The following is a 16,394-nucleotide window of genomic DNA, read 5'->3' as shown; positions in this document are numbered from 1 at the left end:
ACTGCCCAACAAACCGGCATCCACGAACAATGGAGCAACATTTCTCGTTCTCTACGTACCGCCGCCGAAGAAGAAATCGGATTCCGGCGAGCCCGAAAAAACAATTGGTACGACGAGGAATGTCATGCTGCCGCAGAAAAAAAGGATGCCGCCTATAGAGCCACGCTGCGATCGGGCGCAACGCGAGCCATGTGGGATCGCTATAGAGAGCTGAAAAAGGAAGAGAGACGTATTATCCGAAAGAAGAAACGAGAGGCCGAAATACGTGAGTGCGAAGAGCTTGAGATGCTGGCCAACAGGAACAACGCCCGAAAATTCTACCAGAAAGTTCGGCGGCTTACAGAAGGTTTTAAGACCGGGGCGTTTTCCTGTAAGAACAAAGACGGCGAACTGGTGATTGACGTACAGAGCAATCTTAAATTATGGAGGGAACACTTCTCGAACTTATTAAACAGTGACAGCTGCGCATGTCACCGAGAAAGTGAAGATCCCGATACCCCAATCGTTGACGACGGAATTGTCGTTCCGTTACCCGATCATGACGAGGTGAGAATAGCGATAACGCGGCTAAAGAACAACAAAGCCGCGGGCGCCGACGGACTGCCGGGTGAGCTATTCAAACATGGCGGCGAGGAGCTGGTAAGGTGCATGCATCAGCTCCTATGCAAAATATGGTCGGATGAAAGCATGCCTGCCGATTGGAATTTAAGTGTGCTCTGCCCAATCCATAAGAAGGGCGATCCTGCAATTTGTGCCAATTACCGCGGGATTAGTCTTCTAAATATCGCCTATAAGGTTCTAGCGAGCGTATTGTGTGAAAGGCTGAAGCCCACCGTCAACCAACTGATTGGACCTTATCAGTGTGGCTTCAGACCTGGAAAGTCTACCATCGACCAAATATTCTCAATACGCCAAATCTTGGAAAAGACCCATGAAAGGAGAATCGACACACACCATCTTTTCGTCGACTTCAAAGCTGCATTCGACAGTACGGAAAGGAGTTACCTGTATGCCGCGATGTCTGAATTTGGTATCCCCGCAAAACTAGTACGGCTCTGTAAGATGACGTTGCTCAGCACCAGCAGCGCCGTCAGAATTGGGAAGGACCTCTCCGAGCCGTTTGATACCAAACGAGGTTTCAGACAGGGTGACTCGCTGTCGTGTGACTTCTTTAACCTGATGTTGGAGAGCATCGTACGAACCGCAGAACTTAATCGCTCAGGCACAATTTTTTATAAGAGCGTACAATTACTGGCGTATGCCGATGATATTGACATCATCGGCCTTAACAACCGCGCTGTTAGTTCTGCCTTCTCCAAACTGGACAAAGAGGCAAAGCGAATGGGTCTGGTGGTGAACGAGGACAAAACGAAGTACCTCCTGTCTTCAAACAAACAGTCGGCGCACTCGCGTATCGGCACCCACGTCACTGTAGACAGTTATAATTTCGAGGTTGTAAAAGACTTCGTCTATTTAGGAACCAGCATTAACACCGATAACAATGTCAGCCTTGAAATCCAACGTAGAATCTCTCTTGCCAACAAGTGCTACTTTGGACTAAGTAGGCAACTGAGCAGTAAAGTCCTCTCTCGACGAACAAAACTAACACTCTACAAGACTCTCATCATGCCCGTCCTAACGTATGGCGCAGAAGCTTGGACGATGACAACATCCGATGAAGCGACGCTTGGAGTGTTCGAGAGAAAGATTCTGCGTAAGATTTTTGGACCTTTGCACGTTGGCAACGGCGAATATCGCAGACGATGGAACGATGAGCTGTATGAGCTTTACGACGACATAGACATAGCGCAGCGAATAAAGATCCAGCGGCTACGTTGGCTGGGTCATGTCGTCCGAATGGATACAAACGCTCCGGCTTTGAAAGTATTCGATGCGGTACCAGCTGGTGGTAGCAGAGGAAGAGGGCGGCCTCCTCTGCGTTGGAAAGATCAGGTGGAGAAGGACTTGGCTTCACTTGGTGTGTCCAACTGGCGCAGGTTAGCACGAGAAAGAAACGACTGGCGCGCTTTGCTAAACTCGGCCAAAATCGCGTAAGCGGTTATAGCGCCAATTAAGAAGAAGAGAAGTGTATATATTACATTTCTATTAAGGACTCCCGGTGGTCTAGAGCTCGAAAATTTAGGGTATTTTGAGGAATTTTTTTTGCAATAAAAAAATTAAAAACGTTATTTAAATTTTTTAGGCTTTTCATTTAACATCTTTTACATACAAATAAATTTTTTTTTTGTTTTAATTTTAATAATTTAAAAAATGGGACTGAAGTTGATGCTTCCGATAAATTGGGCCTGGACGGTGTTGTCCATTTTGGCTCTTCTATTTTTCTGTAACACGAAAAACAAAAAAATTATTAATCTGCAGCTATGCACCGTACTAGATTAAAAAAAATGACAAAGTGGCGCGTTTTTGAATTTGACATTTAAAAATCAGTGTTTTTCAGTTTTTTAATCGAAAAAATATGAAATTATTGAATTAATAATAAGATTCTAGTACGGGCGAAAGCCATTGATGTTGTGAACAACATATGAAAATTTCAGACGATTCGGTGGAATAGGTTTTTCTTACAACACCAGGCCGAAAAAAGTTGTTTCAAGATAAATGAGTTTAAAATTTGTGGTACAGGAGCACGCGGACCGCTCTCTACTTAGTTAATGGGCTGTAAAAGCTATAATATTGGGAAATGCATGAAAATGCCACAGTGTCTTCTTAAGATATATCGAAATATCGAAAAAATAAAAAAATCGATTTTTTGAAATTTCTAGACCACCGGTCCCCTTAATTCAATAGAAAATGTTAAAATCTAGCAAAATAAAGTAATTTTTTCCATTTAAATAGAATCATTTGGAAAGTTACTCATTTGACACTCAAACGTTTTATACATTGTTATTTATAATATATTAAATTTAAGTGATTACCCATATTTACCATTTTTTTTTTTTTTTTTTCATTATTGTTTTTTTTTTGAGAATACAATTGCAATAAGTAATATGAAAAGAGAAGTTTAACTGCTAGGTGTAATTATTTTCGTGCAATTAATGATAGAAAAGAGAAACATTTTAGCACACTTTTTATTTAATAACTGTAGCTCGGTAAATAGAAATCACTTTGCCCCTTCTACTGGACATAGATAATCTACTGGGGCCAATACGTATCGATTGGCACACGCATCGACTGCTTCTCACCAAATTCGGTATTTTCACTGCAAACAAGACAATTGAAATTAATTTTATTAACATTTATGTATTTTAAATACCATAATTTTTCAAGTAGGTAATAATAGAGTCTAGTTTATTTCATTTTGCCCATTTCATTGTAACGATAAACACCTGCCACCACTAGTAGTCGTATAACCAAACAGGTAGCCACACACATTAACAAGTTGCACATACAAAATCCTTCCGAAATGTGTTGGAACAAATTCTGAAATTCACGCATGTCTACACCGGCTTGTTGAATCCACTCTTTGGCCAGACACAAAAATAAACACCACTAATAAAATGCAGACAAAAGCGACAAGGCAGCGATGATGGCGCGAAGTAATGAATAGTGCAATGGCGGGTCATATAAAAATGCCAAATAACACACCATAAAAACTTTTCTTCACTTCAGAATTCTAGATATTAGGTACTTATTTGCTTTTCCACTTGCACTGCTGCTTATTTGAATTTCTGCTTTTACACTGGGTGTTTTCTACATTTTTTTGTTTCCTCTCATTTTTGCTATTCACTTTTTCGGTTTAGGGCTACAACGGCAACTGCGAGTCCAGCAAGCAAACAGGCAATTGAACTGACCTCACAGCTGTGGGTCCACCCGTTTGTTCAAATCATTTCGTCTACTGGGATGGTTGACTTGCTAACTGATGTGGTCGAACCGGTTTTATGCTTTTTGCACTTCACATTCGTATTCGTAAAGAATTGTATAACGAGTGGTTGAAACAGCAAATATTGAAATGAGATAAAAAGGAGTATACACAGAAAAGTTTGGATTTGTTGATAATTTTACTTTATTAAACATTTTATTAATTATTTTATTCTATTAATAATGCCACCAATTTATTTTCATAATTTACACAATTTGATTTACTGGCTGGGTAAATCCAGCAGACGGAGCGAACATACTCGTTCTGCTTTGCTTTCTATGTTCACCAATCCGCCACTCCTTCTTCAAAGCAAAAAATGCCAACACTTTATATTAGCCAGTTTTGCGCTTTTTACTTTTCTTTCTCCATTTTTTCGTTTGCGAATTATTACAAAAACAAAAACTATTTTTAAGTTTTATTTAGGAATTTTTTTGCAAACAACTCTTTGGCGCATTGCCGATAAGCTTTTGTGTACAGGCACATACTAATACAGCATTCCGTATGCTGGTCTTAGCGCAATAATTTATATTTTACACGCACTAACATACCCACAAGCACTTGTGCATATGCGCTAATAGCAACGCATATGTAGTCGCCTTATTGGCTAGGTTTTTATCACGAAAATAAAACAAATACACCAAGTAAAGTATATTATAAATTACACAATAATAAAATAATTGCCGGCTAATGAGTTCCCTCACTAGCTTTCTCGAGAGACAACACGAATTTTATCACACGCAACGCGTTAAACAATCATATACACCCATAAACAAAGACGTTTCAGAATCAACTAACATTTTTGTTGTTTTTTCTTGCCAACCTCAAAAATGCTTTGTGCAACCGTGCGTTGTGGAATGTAAAAAGGTATTGCCAACCACAAAGTTATTTGTTTGTGTACTGTTTTTATTGCATGCGAGAAATTGATACAGTGCTGTGCAAACTTGATTCCTGGACAGTTTGAGAGTTACTGGTAGACACAGGGTGTTGAATATTAATTTTGATGATTTACGCATTTTATTGTTTAGTTTTTACAGATTTTTTAATGGTATTTTTCTCGTAATAGTGTCGCATTCATTCTACACTCTGCGCCATTCTTGTAAAATTTTCGTATTCTTTTCGCAGGACTCTCTGAGAAAACTCTCAAAGTGTTGCGCTCTAACCAGCAAATGTGTGAATTTTATTTATCTGTGTGCTAGATAAGATAATACTAGCACTATAAAATGAGAAATTTCAACATTAATTTAATGAACTGTGGAACGAAAAGGAAGCATCCGAAAGCAGAATTATTGATTTAAATCGCTAATATTAAAGTGAAACATTTACACACTAATTAATCTTAGCAACTCTTTATCAAAATATCACTAGTTTACGCAACGGTTTCCAGACAAGCCGAACTACCCCCAATACTTTGAGATATTTAATAGTGAATTTGAGCAATATTTCTGATTCCAGCTTAAAAGGAACCTATGACGAGATTAACGATATAATACAAGGAGGACGTAGTCAGACTGACAGTCACCAAGAATCACATGGGCAGGACATGTTTCTCACATGGAACTGGATAGAGTGCAAGAGATTTGTTCGCCTTCGCCTCAGGTGACAAACGTAGCAAGCTAAGGAAGACCCAGACCACCGTGAAAAGAAACGCAATGCGTGGCAAAAAGGCGTACTGCAAGTAAAGCAGCTGTTGAGCCGCTTAAAATAAAATATAAATTATAATATGATTTCGACTGCTAGCTTATTTTTAGCAAATTTCTTTAAAATCCTTTCCACCGTGGGAGTTGGATCTCTATAAATATAAAGCTGTGGCGCTCCATGTAACCGATCATGTGTCGTCGTAATTCTTAAATACACTCCCTCTCACTTGCTTAAGACTAAATGTTTTCCAATGGTTTTTGTGTAAAATTTCTTTTCAAGTAGTCAGAAAATAATTGTTTAATTCAATTATGTCCTAAGAAAGGTAATTGCTAAAAAATCCTCTGCCCTCAATGACAGTTCCAATTAAAACCTATTTGAACTCACAAATATGGTACGTTTTGGTCGTAAACTGTTTTTTGTTTTACACCTGTAATAATGTTTATGAGCACCGTTCTTAACAATTACTTCAAAAATGCGTTGTGGTATAGAATCATAACGTGATTTAAGTAGATGAAATCGGTCAACGGTCTGCTTTAATGAGTTGAACTAACGAAATTTTATCTTGAAATTTTTTTCCATTTCGCATATACTTTTTCTTTTATTTATTATAGTTAATAAATTCAGACACACCCTGTATGTGTTTAGTGTCTTTTAAACATACATGATTTTGACAGTGACAGTTTTTTCCGTTGGAAATCTTAACAATAATCCTGCTTACATTCACCAATGTAAACATACGCACGTATCAGCTGATACGATGAAACTAATGAGAGCCCCATGTAAATGAATTCTCACCACCGTACCCTTCCGTAGTATCGTAGATCGTTGTTTCATTGTATCAGCTGATACGGGCGTACAGGCGTGCATCTACGTTGGTGGGTGTGAGTGTGAGCACCGCACCTTTTTTGGTCAAGGATTACCGTTCCAGAAGCATGATAAACGATTTTTTGTCTTCGAAAATTGAAAGACATGGACCTGGATGGTTTGTAGTTGCAGCAGAATAGCCATACAGCTCATGCCAAAATCGATCTTTTGTGCGCCAAGTTCGGTAATCTTATTATGAGTCAACTTGGCGGTGTCAATTGACCACCTCGGAGCTGCTATTTGATGCCGTTAGACTTATTTTTGGGGGATGCTGTGAAGCACCAATATTAAGGTGAATATCGAGCAGGCCGTTCGTGAGATCGGCCCCAACACCAACATGAAGGTATTGGAAAACTGGGTTAATAGGATGCGCTACTGCGTAGCTAACCGAGACAGCCAATTGAATGACATCGTATTGCCCAAGTAAAAGGAATGTTTGCTTTCTTCGAGTAAATCGCTAATATACTGAAAAAGTTGGCTTTTGTTCATTTGAGTTTTTAATAAAAAACACTATATAAGATGAAGTCCAAAATATACAAGACTGCCGTCATAAAAAGGTTTTTGATTCGGGTAAATAATTCTTGGAGGATTTTTTATATGAAAAAATCAGAGATCTTTTCAAATCGGCTTTACGCAAGATTGGAATATACATACTTTCCCTTCATGTCGAGTCAAGAGCCTATGCGTGCCCCACTACAGAATGCTTTAACTGCGTGGACTGAGACTAACTTAATGGGGTATCTACATACATTCTTCATATTTCGTATTAGATGACATCCACCGTATTGTGTGACTGTCTGAGGACCAAGGCTAGTAAGCCGGTAGAATCTTAATAGTATGGATTGGAGCTTATAAATCTATCTGCGGTGCGGTATTCGAAGCCTAACAAAAAAATTGAAAAATACCTGACAAAAATATAACCGGCACTTGCTGTTTCTTTGTAGATGTGAAAAACGTTTTTGATAGAACGAAGTAGAAGCATTTTCTGAAAAAAAGGCCACCCACAAAAAAGATTTTGTCCAATTTTTTTTTTACCCATGCAATAAGGATTGCCACATTATTAAGATTTAAATTCTCAATCTTTGGAACAATTAAATACATGCAAAAAAATATTTAAAATAATAATAAAACAAAACTCAAAAAAATATTTGCATAAAAAATAGAAAATAATATATTCTTTTGACAGAGCTGTTAACGAATTAAAAATGAGTAGGCTGCATTATTTGTAGCTCGCGGCAGCAACAGAAATACCTTCTGGAAAATATTGTTTTAAAGTTAGATGTTAAAAATTCTGATTTTTTTTACTTTTTTATGAAAATTCTTTCTTCCTGAAATCAATTCACACATTTGTTTTAAATATCGAAAAATTCTGCATAGAAAATCCTTCGATTTTTTTTAATAAAGTAGTCTGCCCAGGAATTATTTCGATTTGAAAATTATGTTGCACGAAAATTTTAATTTTGATACAGCTGAAACCATACCTTGCAATGGCTTAGAACTATGCTGGAAGTATCGCGTGTTTTTTGAGGGATTGAGAACTTAAAATGATAATCCAAAACAGAAATATTATTGGAATGCATATTTTTTTATTAAAATATTGGAATTTATTTTTAGAATATAATATCCGCCATATATCCGCCGCGGTTACGACATGGTAAATTCGACCAGTCCAATTTTGGCTCTAGGACGTCAATAGTGGCTTCAATGTTGCAATAAATAGATAGGTAAGCGCACTGTATGGCAATTTACGTCATCTTGTCGCTTGTATCGTTTATAAATATCGTCGATGTTTAGCTGGTTAATTTTTAGAAACAAAAATTCAGTCATTATGACTCGATAGCCCTCGCCATTCACTATAATGGCGGCAGCTCCTTCCTCATTCCGAAAGAAATAAGGATCGATGATATCGCCCTATTAAACGATTCATGATGAGTTCCCACACCTATTGACAAAAAATTGGACTAAATTAATTTTTCGGAGGCTTTCTGAGATTTTCAGAGGGTGCCTCGTATGTAAATATACTAAAGACGACTCGAGTGTTTGTAATATTAAATAGTTCGAAATTTTTGAGAGATAATAAATAAAACTTCGAATTATCAAGTGTTTTTATTTAACTGCTAATGTTTTACATTTTCATAATGTGAATTAATTAATCTTTGAAAAGAACTCATTTATACGGGTTTGCTTCGAAGCACATTGCTGCTGTTCAGACTTTTCAATCATGTTTTGTTTACGGAGAAAAAGTGCCTGATATGCTGTTGCATCAGTTTCGTTTTGTAGACAAAAGCTTTGTAAGTTATCGAATGAGGCTCTTGCTACCTTAACTGACGCCTCTGCCAAAGGTTTTGATGTACCATCTTCATCTTCATCTTTGCTCTTTTCATTCGTATCTGTCGCAAATAAAATGTCGCCATCGGTTAGTGATCCTGAGACAGTTACATCTTCATCCACTTGAAAATAGTCAGAAGAACTCACGCCTCTGGTCTTCTTTTACGAAACCCGATTTTTAAAGCAGTTGAAAATCGTTACGTGCGTTACAGCTCTCCATGCCTTGTCAATCAGTAAAATAGCTGTCAGAACAGTGATATTCGTAGTTAGCTGCATGTCGAGAGATTCCAAAAACAATCTTAACTTTTTCTTTGCGATACGACGACTTTAAATTATGGATGATCCCTTGGTCTAATGGTTGCAGTTTGGAAGTTATATTTGGCGGAAAGAAGTAGAGTTCTACGTTGGACAATGTAGAAGGACTATTGTGGACAGTGCAATTGTCCAAAAATAGTAAAATTTTTCTCTTTTGTAGTTTCATGTTACCATTAACTGTTGCAAACCAGTTGTTAAAAAGTTCTGTTGTCATTCAAGCTTCTTTATAATCAGTAGAAAACGATTTCACTCTTTCATTTCAAGCGTCTTTATAATCAGTAAAAAACGATTTCACTCTTTTAAAACATTGCGGTTTCATTGGTTTTCCTATTACTAAGGGCTTAAGTTTTTCCGATCCATTCATATTTACTGCAAGTATGATAGAACTGTCCACCTCTCTTTATTATGTTTTCCCCCATAACACTTTTCATCTTTAAAAGTAAGCGTCTTGTCCGGCGAAGCATTTGAAAAATAGGCCAGATTTATCAGTATAGTAGTTTTCAATCAGTGTCTTCAATTTACCATGCCAATCTGAGCAAACAGCATCATTAACAGTTCCACTTTCTCCACAAACTTTTTTAAACACGACTCCGTTCTTCTTTTTGAAATTTGTAAGCCACCCTTCCCTTGCCGCAAAGCTTTGCATGTTTAGAGTAGACGCGAACTCTTTTGCTTCCTCTTTTGTTCCGCTAATATATACCTTTTGTCCTCTACACTGTTTAAGCCAAATGTCCAGGCTTTCTTCCAGACAAGGAAATTCACCTTTAGTTGGTCTTTTCCGTGCTCCAGCAGTTTGAGCAGCAGTAACTTTCTCCTTGTTCTTTATTATGGTTGAGAGAGTACTAAGCGGAATCTAAAATTCTTTTGCAACATCACTTTTCTTCTCACCTCCTTCAACTTTTTCAATTAATTTCTTTCGGGTGATTTTTTAGCTATTATCTTTTTAAACAGTTGGTTTAAACAGCTGACGTGTTTTGTTTCACTGTGAAACATCTTCAGTTTGGTCTATAATTTAACCATGAAAGTTTATCGCGCGCTTCTTCCATTTTATGGTCAAACCGCCAACACTCTTACGTAGAGTGCGAACTGAAGAAAATATCGCAGCTGTATCGGCCAGTGTTAATGATGACCATCAAGTATCGATTCGTCGCCGTTCGCAGCAATTGGGCCTCTGTTACTCAACAACGTGGAAAATTTTGCGAAAGGATTCAACGTAAATAAGCAGAATTGTCGATTTTGGAGTGAAGATCAGCCAGAAGAATTGCAAGAGCTACCAATGTATACAGAAAAGTTCACAGTTTGGTGCGGTTTATGGGTTGGAGGTATGGTGATAATAATGGTGAGCGCTACCATGAAATGATATCCAACTGTTTTTTGCCCAAAATGCAAGATCTTGACTTGCATGACATGTGGTTTCAGCAAGCCACACGGCACGCGTAACAATGGACTTGTTGAGAGGCGAGTTCGGTGAACATTTTATTTCACGTTCGGGACCTGTCAATTGGCCACCCAGATCGCGCGATATAACGCCTTTAGACTATTTTTTGTGGGGCTATGTTAAAGCTCATGTTTATTCAGACAAGCCTGCTTCAATTAACGCATTGGAAGACAACATTAAAGCATTTATATGTGAGATACCGGCCGAAACATTGGAAAGAGTATGCCAAAATTGGACTAAGCGGATGGACCATTAGAAGCGAAGTCGCGGTCAACATTTGCATGAAATAATCTTCAAAAATTAAATTATATGGACTGTACTATCGATTTAAATGAAAAACTGTCCTATAACTCTTAAAAAATCACCCTTTACTTTTTAGTACTCAAATTTAATACAAATTTCTAATCTGTATACCAACGAAGCGATTCGTGCGGAAGCGTGCGTCAAAATGTGCTTTTGTTTTATGCGTAACACGCACGTAAAGGTATTTTCAGATGAGTCCCAAAATTCAAAGTTCTTACTAAATAACACACCAAGAAACTTTGGAAATTTGAATGGTCGATTGTTTGACCATATGGAACCGAGTTACCGAGTGTATAAAAATGTATGGATATAATTCGAAATATAAAGAGATTTTGTAGGGAACTCGTGATAACTTTGAATTAATGAGGGGTTGGAAATATCGCAGGTTTGAATTAACGATAGTCCACTGTATATAAAAAATACTAAAATTAAAAATAATTAAATCGGGACGATATGCATTAAGAATATTTTATAATCATGAATCGGTACACTAACATTGACATCTCCAGTAAGTTCATACGTACGTAGGTATGTAAGTTTATAAATTTGTCTTAAAGACAAACATATCTATAAGCTCATATAGTAGATATGTCAGCGGATGGATACATACTTATATATGTACAGAATAGAATATACCATATACCTTAAACGTTTGCAGCAAACGCTACTCGTCTTCAGTTCCTAATATCCTTGACCTGCCCGCATTCCCTATCAAAAGCTCATCTTCTTCATGCGCCATTTTTAATGTCACGTTTATCTGTCACAATTACATGCCACTTTTGACAGGATGATTTAGATAAGCAAGACAAATTCAAACTGTATTTGCATTTGTGATTGTTCTAAATGATAAGAGAACACTGAAATTTATTGCACAGCGAGGTAGTGGTCGAATAGGTATCTGAACAGAATAGACAGGGTATTCTCTCAAATTGAAAATAGTTTAATGGAAGCGCATTCCAATCAGGCCAGAAATAATAGATTTTGACAGACTCGATACAGCATCAGCTATGTAACTGGGTAATAGTTGTAAAAAAATTGAATATCCAATTGGAGGGGACATCAAATTAGGAGCGAATGAAATATTACGACGGGCGGCTGATAATTACGTGGCCTAGGGTACTTATTGAATGAACATTATAGTTTAATATTATACATTTTTTAGACTAATCCCTCTCAAGTGAAATATACTTTTTGCATTGGTTCGAAAATCTTCGTGCCCGTAACTCCTTTTTCGAATTTGAAAACCGCGTGACTGTTTGCCAGATCTGAAACGAGGGGTGAATGGTCAAATTCTGTGAACTCCGTGGCTTGTAAGGACTGCCTTGTCCTCATGGTGTGAACGGGCATGCTGCCTGGACCAGTAAACTGGCGTAGTACTGGGCATTCATTTGAGTTACTTTAGGCAAATAAACATTTAATAAAATTCTCTTGGTATCCCAGAAATTGTTAGCCATAATCTCTGACGCTAAGCTCTGAATTTCATTGTTGGTCTTATCTATTGCATCAACTCTTACTTGCTTTGAAAATTTAATTTCACCCAAATCGCTCTAACCCAAAGCCAAATTCTTTTGCAGCTCTTCAATTGTGGCTCCTTGTCGAGCTCCTAGTCGCGGAGTCGAACACGCTCTAATCCGAGCGCTTATTAACCATGTAAAAAATGGGTCGTTACTTATGTATACACAAAATTAGTTATCAGTAAGAAAATGGTGGCGGCCGCCATAGCCAAATCGGGTGGTGCGTGACTACCATTTTTAACTCAGAGAAGAATGTAGGTTCGAATCTCGGTGAAACACCAAAATTAAGAAAAAGTTTCTTCTAGTAGCGGTCGCCTATCGGCAGGCAATGGCAAACCTCCGAGTGTATTTCTGCCGTTTGGAGTGAAAAATATCTGCCGTTTGGAGTGAAACTGTAGGCCCCTCCATTTGTGGAGGAGCTCGGTCAAACACCCAAAAACAGGGTGTACTTGCTAATTATATATAATATATGAGGAGATGGTGTATCATCCTTAAGCATCTAAATTCGGGAACTTAAGAAACATATCCAGACGAGTTACCAACAAATGGAGAGACCATCCGCTTCAGAACCGATTCACCTTCTTCTGCTTCACCTAGATTCTGCTTTCTGCTTGTTGCTGAGCTCAATATCTCGACCCTCAACCATTGCACAGAGATACAAGTGGAAATACTCTTCTTCTTTCCAATTTTTATTGACAGGCATCTAGGTGTGAGCTTGACATACACCCAGGTGTGTTGTAGTGTGAGTGCTTGGCATTTTTGTTTGAGCCTATTGACGGGGTTGCTATGCCAAATCAGAATTTTTATGGTAAGACAAAAAATAAAATAAAAATAAAAATATTGGGAAATATCTGAATTCTTATGATATTGTTTAGACTGGAACCACGTTATGTAAAAGCGCATTTTGGAATCAGATGATCGCAGCTGTGGGCATTTTTTGACTTTGGATCTGTTCTTATGGATCCGTACAATATTTTAAGTGTGGGCATTGCCGTGTTATATTACAGTCATTTTGAAAATGTCGTCAAGTGAGCCAATACGTTGAGCCCCCGCTCTTGAAAGCATTATTTGATGTATACGATGAAGAGCAAAGAAGAACGCCGAGGCTCTTGTGGATTCACTTTTTTGTAAAAAAGAAAATCATAGTGCGGGAAACTAAAAATATCAAATATGTTGCCAATGTAAGCGTCTCAAAAAACATGAAAAATTTCAGCTCATTGCTTTGAAAATTTGGCAATGTGTGACTTAAAATATTTCATTACATGAATTGCATTGAATTTGCTGTCTCGATTGGCAATTTCACTAGAAAACATATTGAATTTAGTGTTGAGACGTTAAGTAATGCTCCTAACGATAAACAGGAGAGGACAAAATATCTTTTGCCATCACACAAAGAGTTGGAGCACTGCAACTCCAGAATTCTGTTGACATTCATAGTTTCATTTTAATAGAGAACTTAATTTCGGAGCAAAAAGTAAACAATTTGAATCCAGTAAACAATAATGGCAGTGCCCATTTTAGGGTATGATTTAGCGTATGTAAAGTGTGGAAAGTATAATTCGAAACGTTGAAAAATCGGTAAATTGATTTATTTATTAAGCCATTGAATATAATAGATTCTTATAGGATCAGTGGACATATTTTAAGGTTAATAGGCAATACAAAAAGAAAGTACAATTAAACTGTTTATAATAAATATTTAAAGATGTTTAATAGGTGACCTTTTGAAAATGAAAAATCTATCTCAACAAATTTAGAGATTTTATTAAACTCAATTATTGGAGCAGCTAAAGAGAAAATAGGCACAAAAAGATGCACCACAAATGAGTGGTTCGATGCAGAGTGTAAAGCAGCTATTGAAACAAAAAACGAAGCGCGAAGAAAATATTTAAACAAACGAACAAGACAAAACCTACTTGAATATAACGAAAAAAGGCAAGCCGCAAAGAAAATTATAAAACAAAGGAAAAAACAGGACATTAACAGCAAAGTTCAGCGTATCGAGAATGATTTCAGTCAAGGAAATGTAAGAAATATGTACAGCGCAATTAGAAGCCAAACAAAGACATATCAGCCACGAACAAATTTGTGCAAAAACAAGGAAGGTGAAATAATAACAGAAAGAGAAAAAATTTTGAATAGATGGCAAGAATACTTTAGTGATCTTCTGAATATAGAACATGCAACAGACTACGGTCCACACTGTATAGATGAGACATACTTTACAGCAGAAAACTTCATAGAAGCACCGGGTCGTAACGAAGTGGTAGAAAGTCTGAAAAAGTTAAAAAATAATAAAAGCAGCGGAAGTGACCAAATAAATGCAGAACTTCTAAAATACGGCGGTGAAGTACTCAATAGCATGATAACAGAACTGATACGCAAAATTTGGGAAACCGAACATCTACCGGAAGAATGGAACAATAGCCTTATAGTACCATTACATAAAAAAGGCGACAAAACAAATTGTAATAATTATCGAGGCATATCTCTCCTCAACACTGGTTATAAAGTCTTTACAAATATACTCAACAAAAGGTTGAGCGTATATGCTGAGGAAATTTTGGATGACTACCAGTGCGGTTTTCGCCAGGGTAGATCCACAACAGACCAATGTTTCACACTAATGCAAATTCTTGAGAAACACAGAGAGTTCGAACTAAATCTGCACTGTCTGTTCATTGATTTTAAGCAAGCTTTCGACAGCATCAATAGAAACTGTCTGAACGACATAATGCTTAAACAAGGTATACCGGTAAAAATTATAAAACTAATTCAGATGACACTATCAAACACTAATGCCAAGGTTATGATAAATGGAGATGTTACCAACGAATTCAGCATTTCATCAGGTGTAAAACAAGGCGATTCACTATCAGCGACAATTTTTAATTTATTACTACATGAGGTAGTATGCAAACTGAAATGTGGCAATTCGATTTTTAATTGCAGCTCGCAAGTGTTAGCTTATGCCGATGACATTGTCGTGATTGCACAGAATGAACATGAGCTTAAGAAAATTTATATGCGATTGAAAAACACAGCTTTAGAAGTGGGTCTACGGGTAAACATAGATAAAACGAAATATATGCACTTCGCAAAGAAACCGAGTGAAGATGCACACATTGAAATAGATGGTGAATGCATACAGAAGGTCGACAAATTTAAATACTTAGGTTTTTTCATCAGCAGTAATTCTGACACTTCCGTGGCAATAAATGACCGAGTAAGTGCGGCAAATAAAGCATTCTTTGCTCACATAAAATTATTCAAGTCCCGATTGCTATCAAGAGATCAAAAGATAGCAATGTATAAAGCGCTTATAAGACCCATACTAACATACAGCAGTGAGGTATGGGTACTTAAAACAAAAGACATGGACCAAATACTAAGGTTTGAAAGAAAGATACTGCGAACAATATATGGTCCTTCCCGGCGAGATGACGGAACGTATCGGATAAGATACAATCATGAGCTAGACACATTGATACGTAATGGAAACGCAATACGCTTTATAAAAAGTCAACGAATCAGATGGCTGGGGCACATGTACCGAATGCCCAAATGGAGAGCTGCCAATATAGCGTTCCATAGACAACCAATTGGACGGAGATGTCGAGGGAGACCAAACAAACGCTGGGTAGATGAGGTCACAGCCGACCTGCAGAAAATGGGTATCACAAACTGGAAAGGAGTAGTAGAGAATCGATCGGAGTGGAGAACCGTAGTTGTGGAAGCAATGGTCTGCACAAGACTGTAATGCTAATGATGATGATGATTAAACTCAATTAAGGTTCTAGTAATAGGAGCATTCTGAACATAAAAGGATTTTGAAATAGCAACATAAAAGAACTACGACCTACACAGAGCTCTGGCCGGAATATTAAAAAGAATCCTCTTAAGAAGCACCGGACAGTCAACAGCACCACGGATGAAGTCAAAATTGAAAGTCAAAGCTAGGATTATTCTGTTCCTCTGCAATGATTTTAAGTTGATCAATAAACATCTCGCTTCATATGTAGAGATGGGATCCAAAAAGCGTAAATTACGCAACGCGAAATGTAAGAATACATTTTGGGTTCGTTCAATTTTAGCAGCATGGCACGCAGAATACGGA

The 16,394-nt window shown here is 37.5% G+C and overlaps 1 protein-coding gene across 1 annotated transcript in view; it reads right to left on the bottom strand.

Moving 5' to 3' along the window:
* The window catches only part of LOC128861840 (probable serine/threonine-protein kinase DDB_G0282963), a 147,425-nt gene extending 143,318 nt beyond the window's left edge, over positions 1-4,107 (bottom strand). The window contains exon 1 of the mRNA XM_054100215.1: positions 4,088-4,107. The gene's annotated coding sequence lies outside the window, so the exon portion shown is untranslated. The remainder of the gene's footprint in view (positions 1-4,087) is intronic.
* Positions 4,108-16,394: the final 12,287 nt, after the last annotated feature.

The sequence above is a fragment of the Anastrepha ludens genome, chromosome 4 (genome assembly GCF_028408465.1).
Source record: "Anastrepha ludens isolate Willacy chromosome 4, idAnaLude1.1, whole genome shotgun sequence".
NCBI lineage: Eukaryota > Metazoa > Arthropoda > Insecta > Diptera > Tephritidae > Anastrepha > Anastrepha ludens.
This window is presented reverse-complemented; position numbering and strand designations above follow the sequence as displayed.